Genomic DNA, 20,981 nt, shown 5'->3' on the forward strand with positions numbered 1-20,981 from the left:
GTTCAAACTGGGACAGTTGGGGTTTGGCCTTTGGGCAGTTAGCTATAGGAGTCCTGTATCTTTTGAATTATGATTACATGATTATAACAATTGGAAGTATACATTAGTCATGGGGACTGTAAGCATTTAGAAAAAGAAGGAAACAAAAGTAACTTTACAAGATGCAGAAGAGAGGAGTTTTCTAAATTGCCTACAATGGATTTTTTCCCATTTCCTCTAACAGTGTAGGAAAAATAAATAAATAAGTTGTAGTAGAGAACAATTGAAGTGTAATTATTAGCTGGAGCATATTTCAGGAAACATACCAATATATTTCCCAGTTTTTGCTTGAATCTCTTTTTTCTACCACTTAAGCCAAAATGAGTGTTCCCATTTTCTTCAGTGGAAACTAAATCAAACCAGGTATTTTAGGTTTATTAAACACTTTCAGAAAAAAGAAAGCATTGAGGATGAGGCATCAGGTACCATCTGTGCTATTCATCACTGAGAAGTAATATAAGATAAAGATTCAGGGGTGACAACCATTTTAATCTATGAAGTTAGTATAAACACCATTGGAAGCATGCAGTCAAGTACTTCACAGCTTGGAAATGTCAAAACAAATCTGCAACCTTAAAATTTCCCCATTTTTCTACATGCTTTGTGTGTCTACGTAACAATGATGTCCCTATTTACATGATTACTTACAATTTCCCCCAACAAAACGTCTGATGTGATCAGTATTTTATTATATGACTAAGATCTGAAAAGACACATTTTAGAATTCTAGTTGAAAGATCTGATGTACCAGGAACACAGAGATCCTCATCAACTTACATTTTAATTGGAAAGATGGATTTTTTAATCTCCAAACCCTAATTCTGAAAGCATATTGTATATTAATAACTACCTTTTTGTTCAAAAGCACATATGAACAAAGGCGTTTTGAAGTTAAAAATGCAATTATTTTCAGTGGAGTTCACAAATTTGTAAACTGTCACTCTGATGTTGCAGAATTTTCTTTGATGGATTGGATTATTTTTTACAATATTTCTCTATATTGGTCTATTTGTTGGTCAGCTCAAAAAACCAATAACAACAAATGTTTTTTATTTTTATTGACTGTTTTATGACAGTAACATGGAAATATCCAAAGAAGATTGTGAAATAATAAAGATAGGAACAGCTTTGCCATGGATTTACATTGTAGAGTAGTTAAGTAGCATAAAGCCTGATTCTGTTTTGTAGCTTGATTTCATAGTTTATTTCTGATCTTATTTAAGAATTTTTTTTTCTTTTTGTAATCCATTTTCTTTAGGACAGTCCTCAAGAAGAGAAAATTGGACTCTGCCAAACTTCAGCTGAAAAGTTCACTGGATTATCCTTATTTTGAATACTTTCTCAGTATAAAAGGTAATCCTTGGAAACTAACAGATCAGTTCTAGAACTTTAACAAGATAACTCAGAACATTGTCTGACCCTAAACCTATAGTAAATTCTTCTTCCTTCCTCTCTCACTCTAAGTTTTTACATTTAAATTATGCCTACAAGATCTATTTAAAGAGACAAGTTACCATGAAACCCTGTCCTACCATGTCAGTAGGGAAATATGCACGTGTGAAGGGCTTTAGAGAGATTCATTCTGCAGATTCTTCTTGGCTGGCTCAACGAAATGCAAGTTCTAGGCTGCTACTGTGGCATAGGCTATAAGGAGGCTTTTTATGATGAAATTACTTTGATATATAGTAAGCTTTAGCAGTGTGGAATTTTTAGGACAAAGAGATAAGGAAGGGATAATAATAATAAATTGGAGACGGATTTCATTGAATGCTCACAATTGCATTATAGAGAATAAAAACATTTCATCTTATTTAGTTTTCTTGGAAGATTAAGAAGCTAGAGTCACTTGGAAAGTTCACAGGTCCTCATATCTTTTGTACAAGGACACCTGGGAAGGTGAGGCAGCTCGTGAGGGAATTCACCTGCCAACCAGAGCAGAAACCCATTTCCACTTCCCTCCATCTCTAAGGTCCCCTCCTCCTGGCTGGTAGTGAGTGGGCAGGGGATCCATTGCTCCTTGTGAAGTGAATGGTGGGCCTATTTGTCTATGGTATTACAACCATTAGTTTTTCTTCCCAATATAAAACCATTTTGAAAGCAAATGGAAAAATTAAGTTTTCCTTGCAAAGAACGACACAGTTTTTTATTTTGTTAGCAAGTTGTCCACTAGTCAGCTTAGACAGCATAACACTGTAATAATTTAAAACTATATTCTACAGCTTATTCACAGTGGGTTGTTTTGCTATGCCACATTAAGATTTAATTTATGGAAGTATGTTTAGGTATTATAGGCTTGCTTTTTTCAGTTCGTGGCTGGAAAAAAAGATAACAAAAGATGGTTAGAAGAAGGAAAAAACCAATATTCACATGTGCTGGATTTTTATTCTTATCTACCTTTGCACCCCAAATTCAGTAATATGGTAATCCTGAATTCTTTATACAAGCCTACTGAAATGTCCCTTTCCTCTCTTTTTTGTTTATAGGTATGCACATACTTATACATGAAAAATAATATAATCACAGAAAAACATGGACCAATTTACCAAACTTTTGGCTTTTTTTTAGCAATGCAGAGAAGTATTCATTTATTTTAATGGTTACTTTTTTTCCATTGCTTTTAAGTATCTTTTGCTGCACTTTATTTTTCTTTTAGTTGCATACTTCATCCTTCTAAGTTGTTTTTTTTTTCACACCCTCTTCATCCAGTTAGTAAATGCCTTTAAAAATGCCTTACTCTTTAAAAGCAGAACGACAAAATAGAACAGTTTTATTCCCATCTATTTTTTCACAACTCTGTTTGAAGACACTCTGGCCCTGATTTACTACAGTGTGTAGGCTCTTGTGCCTATTCAGCAGAAAACTTGGAACTTACCGTAGGCATTAAATAATGTCTGTGTGTTTTGTATCTGGTTGAGTGTGGGCAGCAGAAAGGTGAGCACTTCCTGCTTGTGTAGGGCTTCTTGTATTTGCATAATAGTAATATAAAAAAATGACAGTAACAGCAAAACCTGTTGGTTTATGAAATAAACCTAAATATTCTAAAAATACAGTATGACAAGACATAACCTACCATCTGCAGGCTTTTTCAGTCTAGCTGCTTATGTCTGAACACTACATGACTGGGTTGTATTGACATCTATGATGGAAACAGCTTCGTCGTTCGTTATGACTTTCAGAGTTATGATGACTATCAACTGATTTCATCCCACTTGTTCAATACTGAGTATTGTGCTCTGGAATAAATAATTCATGCAAATAGTACAATCGGAAGGAACTAATACTGTAATTTTATTTTTTTTTACCTGCAGGAATGATTTCTTTTGCAAGTTGCCTAATAGTATGTATTTGTACACAAAAGTTTACACATCACAAGGCACAGTGAGAAACATCTTTCTGTATAAGCTACTACCAAAATGAATGAAATTCAGACTTGATATTTCTGACAGTCAATTCTTTCACAACATTTTAATCCCATAATGACCTGCCATCATTGTTTTTCCAAGACTGACAAAAAATTACCTCCTTTGAAAAAATGACTTGATTATGTGAAGTCCCTATTTAGACATCCCATGCACCTCCGAGGCATTTGAAATGTTTGATTTCTTGTCATAGACATTTTAAATGCAACAAACCCTCCAGTGCAGTAAGTTGCCTCTGCCAACAGCACCATGGCAAGGAAAATATTAATGTTCTTAATGATATTTAAGGTTTAATTATATAGTTGGCATGTAGAATGTATGGTGATGGGTGAAACAGAGAGGGAGTGTGTTTTTCTGTTGATATCCATGCTATGATATACTGCTGCTGCAGAATTTCAGTAAAATTATTTGACAATAAGCAAGGCTAATGTATGTTCTAGAATCCAGAATTCTAGAATAGATAAAACTAGTATTGTGTCAGGTACTTCCTAGGATTTGGATTAATAATAACCTTCTAAGGGAAAATAGGTTTCTAAAAAACTTTTTGTTCTCAAGGTCATTCCAAACTTATTTTTATCATAATTTTTTTTTAATATGAACTGAAATTTAGTTAATGATCTCTAAGCTAAGAGATGAAGAAATTTCATAAATGTCTTTGTCTCAAATGCCAACTTTTTCCAACATAACATGGTAATTATTTGATTTGACCCTTTTCTGGAAACATTATTCTTTTCCTCCAGCTGTTTCTGAGAGTGCTTTAAGCCAATATAGATGTAAATCTACACTCCCCTCCTCCTAAATATGTTCTATTCCATTTAGTAACAGGACAATTTGAAATTAGTTTATTGCAAGTTGATCATACAAATCCTGTTAAAGGTAACTATTTTTAACCTCATAAGCTAGAAAATCAAATCCCTGGAGCCATTTAAGAGGCGATCCAGTAATGCAGAATGTACTAACAGGTTCTTCTTCCATGCATCCTCCCTGGGTTCTGATACATTTCACATGTGTCAAATATGGTGCAGACCAATTTTTTGTTCTTTAGTAAATATGTAATAATAATTTTAAAACTACGTTTTGTTCACTTGTGATGATTTTTTGAGTTTGAAAGAATCGCATCCCTGAAGCTGTCTGTTCAAGTTGTGGTTTGTGACAACTGAACTATTATTTGACCTTATCAATTTTCTCTTTGCTCTGAAATATTTGTTTGAGGCCATTGCTTCTGATGGGATATTAAAGTAAATGTTCATGGATCTTGTTTGCTGTAAAAATTTCTTTGCACCTTCATATCTATTCCATGAAAACTGGTAACTTTAATTTCTTTGAGAATCTGATCCCTCAAGGTGCAGATATCAGAGTCATTTGTAAAGTGGACCAGACAAATTAATATATTTCAGTCTTGACAGATGTTGAGTTTGTACTGACATGCTGTTGTTGGCACATGTCCACACTGACCAATCCATTTCCAGGAACTATTCTTTGATTCAAAACTAAAATCTATTTTCAGTACATTACTACATGTACTGAAGCTCTCTTATGAGAGATGCACCAGCACCTGCATTTTCAAATAGAAAATAAAAATTGAATAAAATAAAGTGAGAAATATTCCATAGGTCTCACTGAAATGTAAAGTTATCTGAAAAACAATATGATTTTTGTGTTGTGTCTTCTACCGTTGGGACAGGAAATCTCAATGAGATATGACTGAAAAAAAAGGGATTCTTTGACATGTAAACTCTGCTAATATATTGAAAGGTCCTTTATATAATATTAGTTTTAGAGAATATATAACATTAAATGTCATGGTATAACTAGAAAGTAACAAACCATGACATGTAGACTGAGAATAAATGTTGCTCTTAGCTTAGCATGTAACAGGTTCTGACGAACCCTCTCAATGTCCTGGAAGGGTAGACCATTTTCTAGCTGGACTACTCTATATTAAAAACTGCTTTAGTGCAACTTAGTATGTATCTGTTTTCCCATGTATTCACTCATCCTGTCTTATTCTGTATCATTGAAGTACTAAAAAATTACTTCAACAGACATTAGCTATACTTTTTCGTATTGTGCATTTTAGTTAAGGATGCTTTCTTGTAGGCTTCCTTGGGAAAGGGCATAAAGAGTTATTTTACTGTAGGTTAATTCATAGCTTTTGTCTGATGGCATTCCTGACTCTAGTCTAAAAGTGATGCAGCGTTATTTATAATTTCACTAATACAATATTTTAAATTGTTTCCTGTTTAAGGATTAGACATCCTTTATTATACCATTCTAGGGAATTATCTACCCATCTATCACAGGGAACACTGTATGTTGATGTAGATGATGTATACTTCTTTTGTATGAGGGACTTATTCATAACACAAGTAATTTTAGCCATCTGAAAAGTGTACTAACCTCCAAAAAATGTGTTGTCACTAATGTCCTATGACCATTAGCAAACAGATTTTATGAATCTCTTGATCCATGCATTATGGATGCATATGGGTGAGCTACTATGTGAAGGGTATCACATCAGTAGAGCTGAAAAGAAATCTTTATTTATACCATAGAAGGATGAAGCCATTTCATGACTTAAGGAATTCTACCACTAAATGATTTTTCTAAAATATGGGGGTTTTAAACAAAGATTGTTTGTTGTTTCTTCTGCATGTCTTTTGTATTCCTAAGATTTTATACTTCAGTATTTACTTGTATACTTTTAATTGCACTTCTCCCTGTTTTTCACATTTTTAACAATGGGTTACTTCCACTGTAGCTCAAAGAGGAATGTGTTCTCCCTTTTACCTACAACTCAGTGTATTTGTAATGTATTTTGTTGCTATCTGACTGGTTTAGATGCAGAAATTTGTAAATAAATGTTTGTCCTTAGTATATTAACACATGAACAGCAATGTTTGTGGTATTTGAGTGTGATTAGCTCTTGAAAAATTCATCAAATGTCCTGAGAACTGCATTGCTTTTTAAAAATTCATACGAAGTTTTGAAGAGTGAAAATGGTTTGACAAGTAGGCAGGCCACAAAGAATCTGACACATCAAGGGAGGAAGATCAAACAGGAATATAGCAGGCATATTCATACTGTAGGCTGTAGAGCCTGGCTGCACTCCAAGGAGGTTGAAAGAACAAGTAGACATGAAATATGGAGAAAGAATAGAGACAGGAATCTCAAGGTGGGGAAATGAAAGACCATTTGACATTCAAAAAGGATTTTTTAAACATCTTTGACATGCAGTCAATAAATTCACCTCTGCTTTGCTTATTTAACTAGATCCAAAAGTTTTCTTACAATGGAAATGTATGAAATATATGAACACTGTATGAAATTTTCAGGAAAATATCTCCCATTTAGGAAGGAAATACTCAAGGGGTTTGGGAAGGGGCTCAAAATAATCATTGTGGCTTTGATGTGGGGTTGTGAGTTGAATAGGCTCTACAATGAAGCCATCCCTGTTACCTGATAACTGTGATGTAATCTTAAACCTGTAATGATTTATTTCTACTACACTAAACATGAACTGTATCTTTTAAGTACTGGTTATTAAAAGATCCCATTATTTTTATTTTTTTTATTAAAGATGCTGTCATATTTATGCAGAGAAAGTCTATTAGTTATATCTGTATGAGTATTCCTAATTTTGAAATTAATAGGAAACCAGAAAGAAAATGTTTCATTAGTAACATTTAATTTATTTCTTTTGTATTAAGCAAGCATTTAGAAACATGTCATAAAAGAGATATCTATGTAAGTGTCAGCGTAAAATATGCTTAATGATGTTTAACAGTGCTTTAATCAATGGCTATACCTGCCAAGCTACAGGGATACTCATCCATTCATAACATTTACCCATATATGGTATGTGAATTGGACAGAAAATTGTTCTTTTGCCTTCCACACTTGTTTGCCACATATCTGTTATGCCATTGATGCCATCCATCAAGGAATTTCAAAGGGCGATTGGTAAAAGAAAACATAAGGCATTCATCTCAAGAGGCCTGATTCTGTTTTATTAGATTCTCCCTAGGTTTTTCCCATGCTTTGAAGCAGAGGTAGCAGCAAGGGATCAAGCAGTAAAAGCCTTTTAAAACTTCAACCTCCTCTCCAGCTGGGTTTCAAATCAATTCTTTTCTCACAGGGCCAGCAGTAGTGCTGTATGAGTGTAGGGTGCATTGCAGTATTAAAAACTCGAAAAAACTTAGCTCACCCTTTCTTATTTGAGGGGAACTTCACTGGGCCAACACAGCAGACAAAGCATCTGTGAAATTACAAATGTCAGAATATATGGTTTGGTTTCGTTTCCAGAATTTTATGTGTGAATCTGGAAGAATAACCAGAATATTTTATTCTTGAAGGTGAATCTCCCACATGTTCTTGGAGATGCTTATGCAGCAGTGACTGCAGAAAACTGGGCTGGGCAATTCTCAATGCATGCTCTAGGATGGAAATAAATAATTTTATCCACTTGATAATTTTGAGAATCCTGTTATGAAATGTTTTTGAATTTCATTTTTATAGAAGATCTAAATGAGTCAGAAAATTTACAAGACCCTCACAAATTTGGAATGAGGCATGGTAATTTTGTCTTCTTTCTCTTGTAAATCTCTGTGGTACTCCTACAGAAAACAAGCCAGCCTATAGTCCCATAAGCTATTTACATAAGAAATGTACTCTGTGATTCTGACAATAACAAAACAATTAAGTGACATAGCTCAAAATATTTGAGCTATGTTTCGGTGTATTGTTTAAAGTAAAAGGTATCAGAATAGAGAATCCTTCTATTTTGCTTTGTAATTGTTTGAGTTTATTTCTTTCCTCTCGTCAGTGGCTGCCTGGCCTCTGGAGGTGCGGGTGAACGGTTTGTGCCTTCGCTGAAGGGCAGCTGGGACAAAACTTCAGCGGGCCAGAATTTGTGCCGCAGGTGCGCGGCGGGGGCCGGGACTGCCACAGCTTCAGGTGCGCTCAACCCCAGCCGCACCCAGGCGCAATTAACGGCCTGATTAATTAATTGCCTGCAGCTGGGGTGGGAGGTGGGGAAATGCCTGGGCCTTCCTTACAAAGGGAGGTCGCAGGAACAAGAGCTCTTGTGCCTAAGAGTTGGTGCTGCTCCTCGGGCTGTGCATTTCTTGATACACTCAGGTAATTTTTTGTTGTCCGTAGGAGAGTTGCTTAGTTTTAGTCTTAGTGAAGGAAAATTCTCCATAGCTGTCGGATCTCATCACCCGAGCTGTCGGCTTTGCCTCCGACTTCGGGTCCTCAGCTCCGCGGGGGCACTGGGACCGAGTTCCGCGGGGAGCGCCCTCCGCCCGCTACTTGCTCCGCTCAGCTCTCTGGAGTCCTGGGCTTTTTTCAGAGTGTATGTGGTGGCTTGTGTATTGTGTATATATACATATATATATATATACATATATATAGTCAGGGTTTTTAAATACAGGAGCAGTTTTCCTGTTAGATCTCTGCAGACAGACGGTAACCTCTCGGCTCCTATGGGATACGTTCGTACCATAGCTCTATGCATGGTACCGGCGCTTCTGCCGCCAGCACCGCCCTGCGAGAGCTCCCGGGACACGGGGCTCCTGGTCCCGGCCCAGGCGGGAGCGGCAGTGCCGCCTGTCCCGCGGCCTGGGAGCCCCGAGCCCGAGCGGGAAAGCGATGGGCAGAGACTGACTTCCTTGTCGTGCCGTTAATGGCTCTTCGTATCCTTATTCTGGGAGGACAATGACTGTTGTTCCTGGTCATTATCTTCGTGATCGTTACGATTCCCGTCTCTTCTGAGCTTTTATCCTAAATAGGTTTTTCCCGCAAATCACCTCTTCTGCTAATGTGTCATTGGTAGCCACTCGGGAGAGCCGAGTCACGGTAGGTTAGCCGAACCCTTGGGAGCCCTTTCTTTGCAATTAACTCAGCTGTGTGCCAGGTTTTCATTAGAACACGATAATTGGTAAGCTGAGGTATTGCAGGACGCTGCACTATTTTCATTGCTTATGATTTATTTTCCTCTGAAGGAGTGGTCATGTTGTGTAGGTCATTTCTGGCTGGAATGACAGAGAAGCTGTGCTACAGTCAAGTGATTTACCACAGTCATAACCACGTGTGTAATATACTTCTAGTCTCTTTGTCATGTATGCTACATGTCATGAAATATTACTGTCGAGTGTTTAATATACCAGAGCACAGCAGGAGATGATATCAGATTAATTACACTCGTGGAGTATATAAATCATGGCTTTGAAGCTGCAGTTGTTCAAGTGCATGTGCTACTTTCTTTGTATGCTACTTCTAAGGGTGTCAGGTGAGCTGCCGCCTGCACTGCTTGGGTTTGTTGCTTTCCATAGAGGTCAAGTACTCACATTTCTCAGCTTTACTGAGGTTTCCCATCTTTACCGTCTTTGAGATAAAAGCAGCACGAGCTTGTTCTAGAAAAATATATTGTTAGGCCACAGCAAAGCTGAAAGCAAGACTAATATTGTAATGCCATTGTGGAAGTTCATGCATTGGGGTGACTGTGAAGTGTGTGTGGTGTTGTCTTCTCTTCCATTGAGTTACAGCTCTCACTATTACAGCCCTCCACTGCATGCATTTTAGAAGACTTTTTGTTCTGGTTGCTTCTTCCATATTCTGTATCTGACCTGCACATTCAGAGTCTTGAAGGACACTTTGTACTTTTCCACCAGCACTTGCTGATCGTTAGAATCTGTCCTTCCTACCAAGGGCTTTAAGGTAACCATCTCCTACTGCACTTTGGTTCCTCTTCTGTTTTCCATTCCTTAAGACTTTGAACAAAGCTAGGTCCTGTAAGGTGGGAGCTTCAAAGTACCTCTATATCCTTCTCTCCCTTTTTGTTTTATCCCTTCAAGAATAACATTAATATTCCAAACTTTATAGTACCCCTTTGATACTGAATTTAGACCACACAAAGGGCCAGATAATGGGATTTAGGTCTAGCTAGTGTCTGCTGAAAAATCAGTAGTGAATTTTTCACTGGAGAAGAAGGAATGTTTTGGAAGTGAGAAGGGAGTTAAGCCCTTTCCTTCATGCTTTGTTGCATTTGTTAGCTGGTCTCAGGGTTGTGTCAGAAATTGTTACACATGTCAGTTTGCTTCCTAACAGCAATTCTGTTTTGTTACCAACTACGTAAAATTGTCATATTTAGAAGAATTTGCATGTATAATATGTATTTCACATTTAATTCAGGGAGTATGTGCTGCTTTATTCATAGCTTCCTCTTGCTAACAAGTTTTAACCTGTTTTTACATGAACTGTTACACTGGTCCCTTTATTAGCAAAACAGAAAAATTCAGGTATACATACCTAACCCATGTGCTTAGCCTTGCAAGTAGCAAACTTGCAAGTCAGTGCTTGGTTAAATCTGGTCACAACATGTATTTTACAGTACATGTGTACAGAGACCTTCTGGAACACCTTTGTGTGAAAACAAGGGGTGAAAGCTTCACACTTTGCAGCAGGCAAGATTTTGGCCATTCTGTGATGTGTATGTTCCTGCTAAACTACTTCTCTGCATCTTTTTGCAACTCTTTTTCTTCTTCATAATTTTTCTTCCCTCCCCCCAAGACATCTATTTATGACACTTTTTACATTTTTATGACCAAATCATCATCTGGTGTTATAACCACTAGTTACCTTTAGATGAAGACTAAAAAATAATAACAGCCTGTACGTACTATGAGAAATTTCTCATGTGCCAATCTGTTGAAGTCCTTATGGCCTAGGCCATTAATACCAGAATTCTTTTTCTTGGACTTGGTAGCATCATAGCCAAATTTTACTAAATCAAAATTGATTCTTTCAAAAACCATTGTGCAATACTTCCCTAGAATTCAGCTGGTCTGAACCGTCAGACTCAATGCAGCTGTTTTCTGTTGAGTTCGGAAAACAAAACTTTCACAAATGTGTCAAGATATTCAGAACAAAATTAAGCCATTCATGCAGTCAGTATCAATGGCACTAGTATGTTCAGGAGAGTCTTGAAAGTCTGTGGATAATCACCTGTCAAGGAGAAGAGTAGGATGGGAGCTGACTGTCCACTATATGTAGCCAGAACTCCTCCTTAAAAGTGTTTATTATTAACCTCTACTCACTTTTATGAACTTAAACTTTAAATGCTATGAAATAGAAGCTTCATAAATGTCAAAACTGAGCATCTCTGTAGGGGATATTCCTTTGTTCTTGAACAAATAAAGGAGAACAACAAAAGCTTATAACAATTGCTCAGTATGATTTGATTCAGGCTTAGGTCTGTGATTGTAAAATTCCATACAAAAAAAAGAGTATGCACAGCTACCTTATTAGGAGGATAATAATTTTTGCAGGGTTTTTTTGGGCATCTTATATGTGCAGAAGGAGCAGAACAGCTTGTTCTCCTCTTTTTTCAATGAATAATTAAGTGTTGAATTTTTATAGTTTTTATAATTCAGGAAAAAATGACATTAGAGGTTTTGAAAGTTAGAACTGTTTGTGTGATGTTTCAGATATGCGTAAGATACATTCTAATGTTTGTTCCTAGCTGTGGTGAGCTGATCCTGCCTCTTGAGTATGAGGATGCACTGGTCTTTTGTGCCTGGGATACTTCATGTTGTAAATGCTTACCTTTGGCCTTTAGTTCTGTAACCCTACGTATTAACATGTCAATATGACAGTCCTTTACAAATTGGGACATACCTTGCTGCTTTTATATTATTTTTATTTATTTAAAATTATTCTGACTTTGCTGTGAAATGTGATTTTAATTCCTCCACCCCATACATAGGAAAAAAACCTTAATAAGAATAGAAAACTATTGTTTAATGAAGGAGGATTGTCTTATTAATTATGAAATAAACGGTATTCCTCGATGGTATAAACTACCTGTTTTTCCATTTCCAAATCTGAAAAAACTGAATATCTTGCAGCCTTTTGGCCCAAAATTACATTTTAGCTTATATATTTTGGTCTCAAATTAGTTTTTTCCACAGGATGGGGTTTGGTACTTTTGTGCAAGATTGTGTTCAACTACTTTGTTTTGGATTTTTCCAGGTAAAACTCCTTTCTTGTTTGTTGTGACCTTTTCTGTTTCATCCAGTATGCTTGCTTTCCAATTTCCACACTTCTTGTGGAAATGTCTGTTTTCCACTGCTATTGCTTCATTCCAGTATCTCTGATTACTGAAGTTCTTTCATCTGTCAATATACACCACATCTATTATATCCCTCTGACTGTGACTTTCACCTCCTACTTTTTTTTCTATTGCTGATGACTTTGTCCTTGTAATGATGTTGCTTGATTTACTATTGTTAGCTGTTACTCAGCCCTCAAACTCTACTTCAATTCTGTCTTCTTTTCTTCAAACTCAAGAACTGACAGTTTTTCATGTCTTTTTAAAGGATAGGCTATAAAAATTAGTATGCTTAATCTACAATTACTTTAAATTATAACAACAAAAATGGCTACATACCTGTTTTCCTTTAAAACAAAATTGTTCTAAAATAAACCCTATATATATATATATATTTACAAACACTGATCATTCAGTGTGATTTTACCCTAATCCACCCCAAAGGATTTTTTAACAAGAACCTGGGTTACACTTTCCTTCTGTGTTGAGTGTTGAGTCTTTTGAGTTTGCTGCTTTTAAACTTTTTAAAAATGTCTTATTTCTGAACTTAAGTGTTGCTGTAGTATGCTAACACTTTACACTTGTGTAAAAAGAGTCAATACAGGATTGCCTTGTGTGTCTAATTATAAATTTTCATACATGGAGGCAAAGATCAACTGTTCTTTTCTCATCAAAATACAGTAGCTGATATTGCACTGTTAGTAAGTAGGTGCCACTAAACTCTGCTAGTAATAAGAAGAGGCTGAATAACAATTTCTTTTGTAGAGGAAGCACAGTAATTTGGCTGTTGCTAGACTACATTATATATGTCTTATTAGCAGAATGCAAGTGCTTCCTGCAGATAGCTGATGATAATTGCAGATGGTGGAACTGCTCAGGAATTAGCTTTCTTCAAGGATAGAAGAGCAAAACTAAAATTCCTGGATAAGAAATATTCCTCAGCAGACAGTCTGTCCAATGTGTTCATAACACATTATTTACTCTTTAAAGTTCCTTTAGCTTAGCATTGGAGGCTGCTTTATCACCTTAATACTACTCCTGAGATTAAATAAATACTTCTTTTAGGGAGTGCTTTTTTATACCTGAGTAGTGCAGGATCAAAAGTATTGCTTATACACTGAAGTCAGGCAAAAGCAAAGTTATGCTTATGCTTTACTTCTCCCTAAATCCTTCTCTGCTTACTTGAGTTTCTGTTAAAAATATATGCAAATGAAGCACGTCTGGGATTTTTTAATGAGAATCTCACAGGTGCAAATCTCTTACTTACCTGATACAAATTATGATTTAATCATAATTTAAATAATAGTATTTTAAAGAAAACCCTTTCTGCTAGTGTGGAATTTGGGCAAAAATCTGCTCTCTCAGTCTGAGAACTGATGTCTTTTTTTGTGAAGATTGTGGTTTAAAGTATCCATCTAGTGCTTAAAGAATTTTAGCTTTCTTGGCCTATAAACTACATGCCATTGCCCTGAGTTCACCAGTGTTTCATAGAATCATAGAATAGTTTGGGTTGAAAGGCACCTTAAAGATCATCTAATTCCAACCCCCTTCCATACCCCCCGCCAGGGGCAGGAACACCTTCCACTACATCAGGCTGCTTTGGGGCCCCATCCAACCTGGCCTACCAGGGATGGGGCATCCACAGCTTCTCTGAGCAACCTGTTTCTGTGCCTCAGCACCTCACAGTAAAGACTTTCTTCCTAATGAGTAATCTAAACCTTCCTAGTGAGTAATCTAAACCACTTTCAATTTGAGTCCTATCACTGCATGTCCTTGTAAAAAGTCCTTCTCCAGCTCTCTTGGTTCCATTAAGGTACTGGAAAGTGCTATAAAGGTCCCCCTGGAGACCTTTACAGACCTTCTTCTCTCCAGGCTGATCAACCCCATCTCTCTCAGCCTCTCTTCACAGCAGAGGTGCTTCAGCCCTCTGAGCATCTTCATGGCCTCTTCTGGACTTGTTCCAACAGTATTCCAAAGTCTTTCTTGTGTTAGGGGCTCCAGAGCTGGTCACAGAGGTCCGGGTGGGGTCACATGATGACCCAGTCTTTTCCAACCTTAGTGATTCTATGGTTCTGTTGTTCAATGTGATGAAGAGTAGAAACATCATTGCTGAGAAGACAATGGCATTGGAAAGGGTGATCATGTTTGAAATGAATACAAATATGCATTTATTGGAAATGAGGACTGTTAGCTGTTCTGTGTTTGGTAGGCATCTCTAAAACATCATAATGAAATATCTTTGTCACAGGTTCATTGTTGGACTTAAGATGCGAAGGTTGAAAATAATTTTGAGATCTAAAGTCACTTAATACAGTAATTTTGGTATTTTCAGCATTCATATTTGGCATAGCTACAAGGAGTTAGACTGAGTAAGAAATTAAAATCTGTGAATAATAAGAAAGAACTTCCAAAATGCAGGAGCAGGGCTGAGACATGCAAGAAGCTTAGAGAGAAGCATGTACTAGGACATGCTGATGGCAGCTCTGTACTCTCTGGGATGGAAATGGAGCTAAAAATGGTTGGCTAGGGACCAGTGACAGAACTAAACAAGGACAGAAAGAGAGGTCAGACAGAAATATTCAGGAATGTAAAAATTCTAATAGCCAGGGGAAGCAACACTGTTTCTCTGAGTAACTACTCGTTGGTCACTGAGCAGTATTACCAATTATCCTGCACCAGGGGTATGCCGATTACTTTTTTGTTTGTCTTTGGAATTAGTTGGAGGTACTAACAGCAAAAAACTTCTTTGTGTTGGAAACAATAATACTCTTTCCTCATGATCTCCCTTCATCAGTGCTCCGTATGTCCCATATATAACACAAATTATTATCATCATCACTACTACTACTTTTTGGTCAGCTTTTTGTAATTTGTGCTACAGTGGGCACTGAACAGCTCCAATTGCCATCCATAAGGCAAAGTTAGATCAGCTCAAGATCAGAAGTTGCTTATTCACCATTTCAGTGGCACCAAGAGAGTATGAAGATACTTGGAAAACTCGAACTTTTCTTATATTGTTCTTTTTTTCTTATCCCTCAAAGTGTTAAAATTTTTAGAGGGACAAATCTGTAAAAGATCCCTGCTTGTCTACTGGCTGAAAACATATGCCTTGTGCTTTAAGTGTGATGTGCAAAAAGGATGACTGGCAAAATATATTTACTACTTAAGCTGAGTACTAGTTTGGGAATGAAACATGTTTTTCACTGTCAATATTTACTGGTTTTTAAATGCATTAGGGGTGATTATTCTACTCTCAGTGGATATTGAGTGAGAACTGGTGGCAAGTAAGACAAAGTAAAATGTTTGTGTAGAACCAAGCCAAAAGTGAGTGACTGTATATATATATGTCTCTTAAGCCTTCTGCTCTGTAAGACCAACTGTTCTTGTCTTTTCTGCAAAGTAAACTTGTGTCACTTTAGGGGTCTGAGGCTATTGCAGGAGAATTCTAGTGGATTAATTTTTTTTTCATTTTTTCTTTTGTTTTCTGAGTAATTGCTGTAGTTTTTATATTCTGCAGTTACAAAAGAAATACCATATTTTATACTGGGAAAGCATACTATTTTTATAAAAGTATAATGTTATAACTTGAAAGCTATCTTTTAGAGTCTTTGGAATTTTTTTATGATATTTTCTTACTCCTTGTGCTGGAAAATCTATAGTGTATCTTCAAAGACACTTATATCAAAGTTCTCTTCTGTTAAGAGAGATGGCCTTGGTACCATTTGTGATTAGGTGACAACCAGCAGCCAGTGAACTAGCATTATTAACCCAATGTCACTCTGCAGAGATAATCCTCATAGACTGTTAGTAGGACAGGTTGGGTTTTTAGATGTGTTTTTACAAAGAATGCTTTAGTCATATGGTGTGAATAAATGATATAAAGACATCACTAAAATTTGTGAGTAACAACAGTTGAGATGGTAATAAATAATGAGAAAATGTTGCAGAATTTGGTATAATTTGATAATATTTTGTTGCAGTCATGTACATGGTACTGTGTTCATTTTTTGTACTATGTCAGTGCATTCATGGGGATACTTAGAAACCAGTATTTGTGTCAAGGTTTATGAATATACCCTCATTCTTCTTAATAAGTGTGCATTCCTTTCAGATGTCTGTTTTAAGATGCAGTACAAAACAATATTATGCTGAGATTTTTAAGACCTCCTGTGTTGTATTATCAGTATTTTTTCAGTTTTGAGCATTCCTTATTTTAGGTTAAAGATCTTGTTACTCTGTCTCAATCAGTAGTGCTAGTCAATTTTGTACAGCAAAAATGATTATTCAGACTAGAGGTCAATAGTACAGAAGTATTATAGATCACATTGCCCTGTCCTAATCAATTGAACTATATTAAACAGTTCAAGATTGTAATAATACTTAAGCATGTCTAGGATGTAAAGAAAGTAGACTTTGGGACTTATACTACGTAACTGTGATGGGATTGATTATTCTGTGTTTTATTCAGGAGTATCAAGAATGTATAAGTAGATTGTGCAATTACAGTCAACAGGACACAGTGGCAAAGGTGTTGCCCAAAGACAGATAATCCTGCCAATATGTCAGTTTGTTACTACTGACTGCAGTGATATTCCTACTGATTTGCACTGGCCTGAGTAAAGGGGAATTTAACCCACGTTTCTTGGTTACTGAATCAGTTTGTTCCTTAAATGCAGTTAGTGACCCTGTTGCTGCTGCACAGCAATAAGAACTCATGTTTTGTTATAATGTTCCTTGAAATATTGTAAGAATATTGATTGTTTCCACTGTTCTGATTTTTAAGAAGCATGTTTCAAAAAGCTCCCTAAACTTTCTAATCTCTTTACATTGACAGACTTTATAACACTTTATTACCTGACTTTTATGCACAAAAGTCCTTTGAAGAGTGGAAAAATAGAGAGGCTTCATTTTTAAGATTAGTCACTTTTTTCAGCATCCTTTGTTTCACCAGTTTTAATACAGTCTATCAACCCTGTTTATCTCTTACAGCTGACTCTTACAGATAGCTTGCTGCAAACATATGTAGATTGTCTAAGCTTTTCTCTGCTAGCATTTTCATACAGCTTTCTATGTTTACTGCAGAGTCTGACTTAGATTCAAATCTACTAATTACCAGAGTCAAGAAAGTCATCAGCTAACTGTCAGTTTTACATATGTGTTTGCTGAGGCTCACTTTCAAAATGAAACCCACATTCTTTTCCAGATATCTTGCTTGACAGTAATTTGCAAAGAATTTAAAATAGATGCCCTGCTTAGAAATGAAATAGCTCCAGTGTCTGGTCTGGCTTTACAGACCAATATGCACATGAAGATTCTTGAGGTAAACAGAACAATTTAAGTATTTGTGACTTCTTTTGAACGGGTAAATTTTATAAAATCTAATTAATTGTAACCAGAATGTGATTTTCTTTTTTTTTTGTTAAGTACATGTTATTCACATCTTAAACAGATACTGACACTGATCTCTTGCCTTGTTTGCTGTTACCGAGGGACCCACTTAATTGTGTTGCTTCATCAGGTGTTTTCTCCTAGTTTGTACTTTCAATCAAAACCACAGTCTGTACTCTTGCTTATATCTGTAGATTTGTTGCCAATATGTGAGACATGGTTTATATTATACTCTTCTTTCTTCTGAAAGATGAGACCTATGAAAATTAAAGCTGATGCCAACTTTGCCCTTTCATGGGTTAGCTGAGGTGTTTGAAGTGTGCAAAGAGAGGTAATAAACCAAATGGCCAAGCTGCCAGTTCCCCTGTTCTTTATTGGCAGCTGTGTCTCTCAGTTAAAATATCCATCAGAAAAATCAGAGATGTCTTAATAATACCGACTTGATGTGCAAGAAATGGGTAATGTTTGCTGACATGATTTCATATGTGAAGCATGTATCTTAAAATATCATTTTGAATTGTATGGGAAATACATTAAAGGGGAATAAATTACTTGTGAAATCAGCAAACGTGTTATACCTAAGTCCACCATAATTCAGAGGAGCCCAGTTTTCTTGTTTACTTCAATACGGACTGGAGGAGAAATGTGAACTCATCTATTAATGGGGAGAGTAATATAATTTTCCTTTGAAACTATGTAACTTTCTTCTATAACTGAAATTATAAGCAGATATTATTTCTGTAATTTGCTTTGGGTTCACCATGTGAAGACTCTGAATCTCCCTGAAAAATACCAATATAGATCAGACTTTTGCTCTTTGTTACCTTTTACATAGACTTGTGTAATATTCAGCCATTGTTCTTTATTGTGTTGGTACAGGTTATGTTTTTTTGGTACTATGAAAGATTCTAGCACACTTTCTGGCCAGCAATGAGACTGGGTAACTTAATTAGCCATGAGTATTTTTGGGTACTTGGATTATTCAGATATTCTACTTACTGTACAAGTGAAAGCATAAAAGCTTTTAAACCTGACATTCCTGTAATAAAAAGTCTGATTTAAGTAATATTTTCAAGAATTGCAGAAAATGCCTTTTTTTTTTTTTTTTTTTTTTTTTTTTTTTTTGAAAGAGTTAAGATGTAATCATGCAGGCAAATGCAGAGTATGCTGGTGTGTACGTAAGGAACCCATTTACTGAATCACTGTCATTTTAACAGCAGGGAACTTAACTCCCTGAGGTGGTTCTAAAGCATTTCAGGTTCACTGAGTCAGGACTAAATAACACCCAGCTGGGTAAGAACAAACACCTGTCAGATAATCCAGCTAATAGTTGGTTTAGTTATCAGTGCCCTTCTCTACCTGCTTCTTCTTCCCAGCCTTTCTGAATGTATGATGCATTTCCTACAATATCATGTTTAAAAGCTTCAATAATCGTGTAATGGCAGCAGATGGAGGCCTTTTATATGTTGATTCCTTTTTTTCCTTGGTTTTGGAAAGATGGCAAAAGTTTGCATGATGAAATCCTGTTTAGAATGTTTCTTTTTGTGTGTAGATGTATTTCAGATGGGTTTTCCTCTCTTTGGAGGAGCATAATTCTGTCAGTGTTAGTAATTGCTTCTGGAATACATGTCATCTTTTTCCTCAGTGAGACTATAAGTATGCAAACTGAATTCTTCAGTGAGTGTGCTGGTTTCATAAAGATGGCTTTACACTGTACATTTAAGGTCAGTGATACAAAGACGAGCACATGAAAGTTGTAGATCATGAGTATAACGAGACTTCTAAGTCTGCCTTTGTAATTGAGATAACTGCATCCTTGCCAGGAAACTGGCCAAACAGCTTATGGTCAGCTTTTTTTTAAAGTTGTTTCAAGTATGTTTCCTGTTTTCTAGGTATACAGGCAGCCCTAATTCTGGTACTTGCTAAGTCTTTAGCTAGTTTGCAATCTTCCTGCTGTCCTAGCATAGTTCTGTGTAATGTATATTTTACATTCTGCTGTATCTGGGTGCAGTACGGTATTGTCAGCTTTGTCAGTTTGATCTTCAGTGTTGCTGTAAAGCATGTCACTGTTAGCTAATCTGATTGCTTAATTAGCTGAATATTATTAACCTTGTAAATTCAAATAGAGGTTTTTCTATTACAAACTGTCCAGCATAACTGTACTTCAGAAAACTGGTTTAACTATTTTTAGTCTTTTTTATCGAAACTTTAACCAAGCTGAAAATCTGTCAAAGTTCAGTCTGAATCAAATCAACATAGTTAATGCCTAGACTATGCTATTTCTCTGCTCTATTGTGCTAAAACATGGCATGCAGTCCTTGAATTTGGTGTCTGATTTGCAGTGTAGGAAGTGGCTTTGAGAAGACTATGGGCAAATGCACATAGCCATAAAGGGAAGGAATACCTTGCTGTCACCCTGAAGAAATGAGAAAGTGGTACTAATGGGTTCGAGAAACATTATCAAACCATATTGTTGTGCTGGCAGAAAGGGGATGGCAGTAGGCAAGATCTGACGGTGGGTGTAAGTTAAAAGGTATCACGTGACACTTGGCAGAGTGGCAGACATATGTTGTAGGCTGATGGAAGCAAAGAGAGGAATCCATTGTGTGTATATCATATGCTACCAGCCTCTGATGCTCCCACTGAAATGCCTCATACACCTTCTGTGTAAGTTTTCTCTTGTAGCTTCTCCCTAGTTCTCCATCGGAATGGAGGCTTTTCCTTCCTTGGCACCTTTCAGTCCTTCAGTCCCAACAAGTGTTCTACTACCTGGCCTCTTCATAGCTGAGTTCAAGGCTACTCCTGTTCTCTAATGCTTGTTAATTATGTTTCAGCTCCTCAGAGGTATTTAGGTGGGTTCTGCAGCTGGCTTCTCTTCCATATCCCTTCTTTCAAACACATGTCAGTAAGTGGTTTCATACAGTTGTGTTTTGCTTACTGAAATCTCTCTTAAAATTTAAATCTTCCTCAGAGCATTATTCTGTAACAGCAATAATGCAGGAGAGAATAAATGTGTCTCTGGA

This window comes from Pseudopipra pipra, chromosome 9 (genome assembly GCF_036250125.1).
Source record: "Pseudopipra pipra isolate bDixPip1 chromosome 9, bDixPip1.hap1, whole genome shotgun sequence".
NCBI lineage: Eukaryota > Metazoa > Chordata > Aves > Passeriformes > Pipridae > Pseudopipra > Pseudopipra pipra.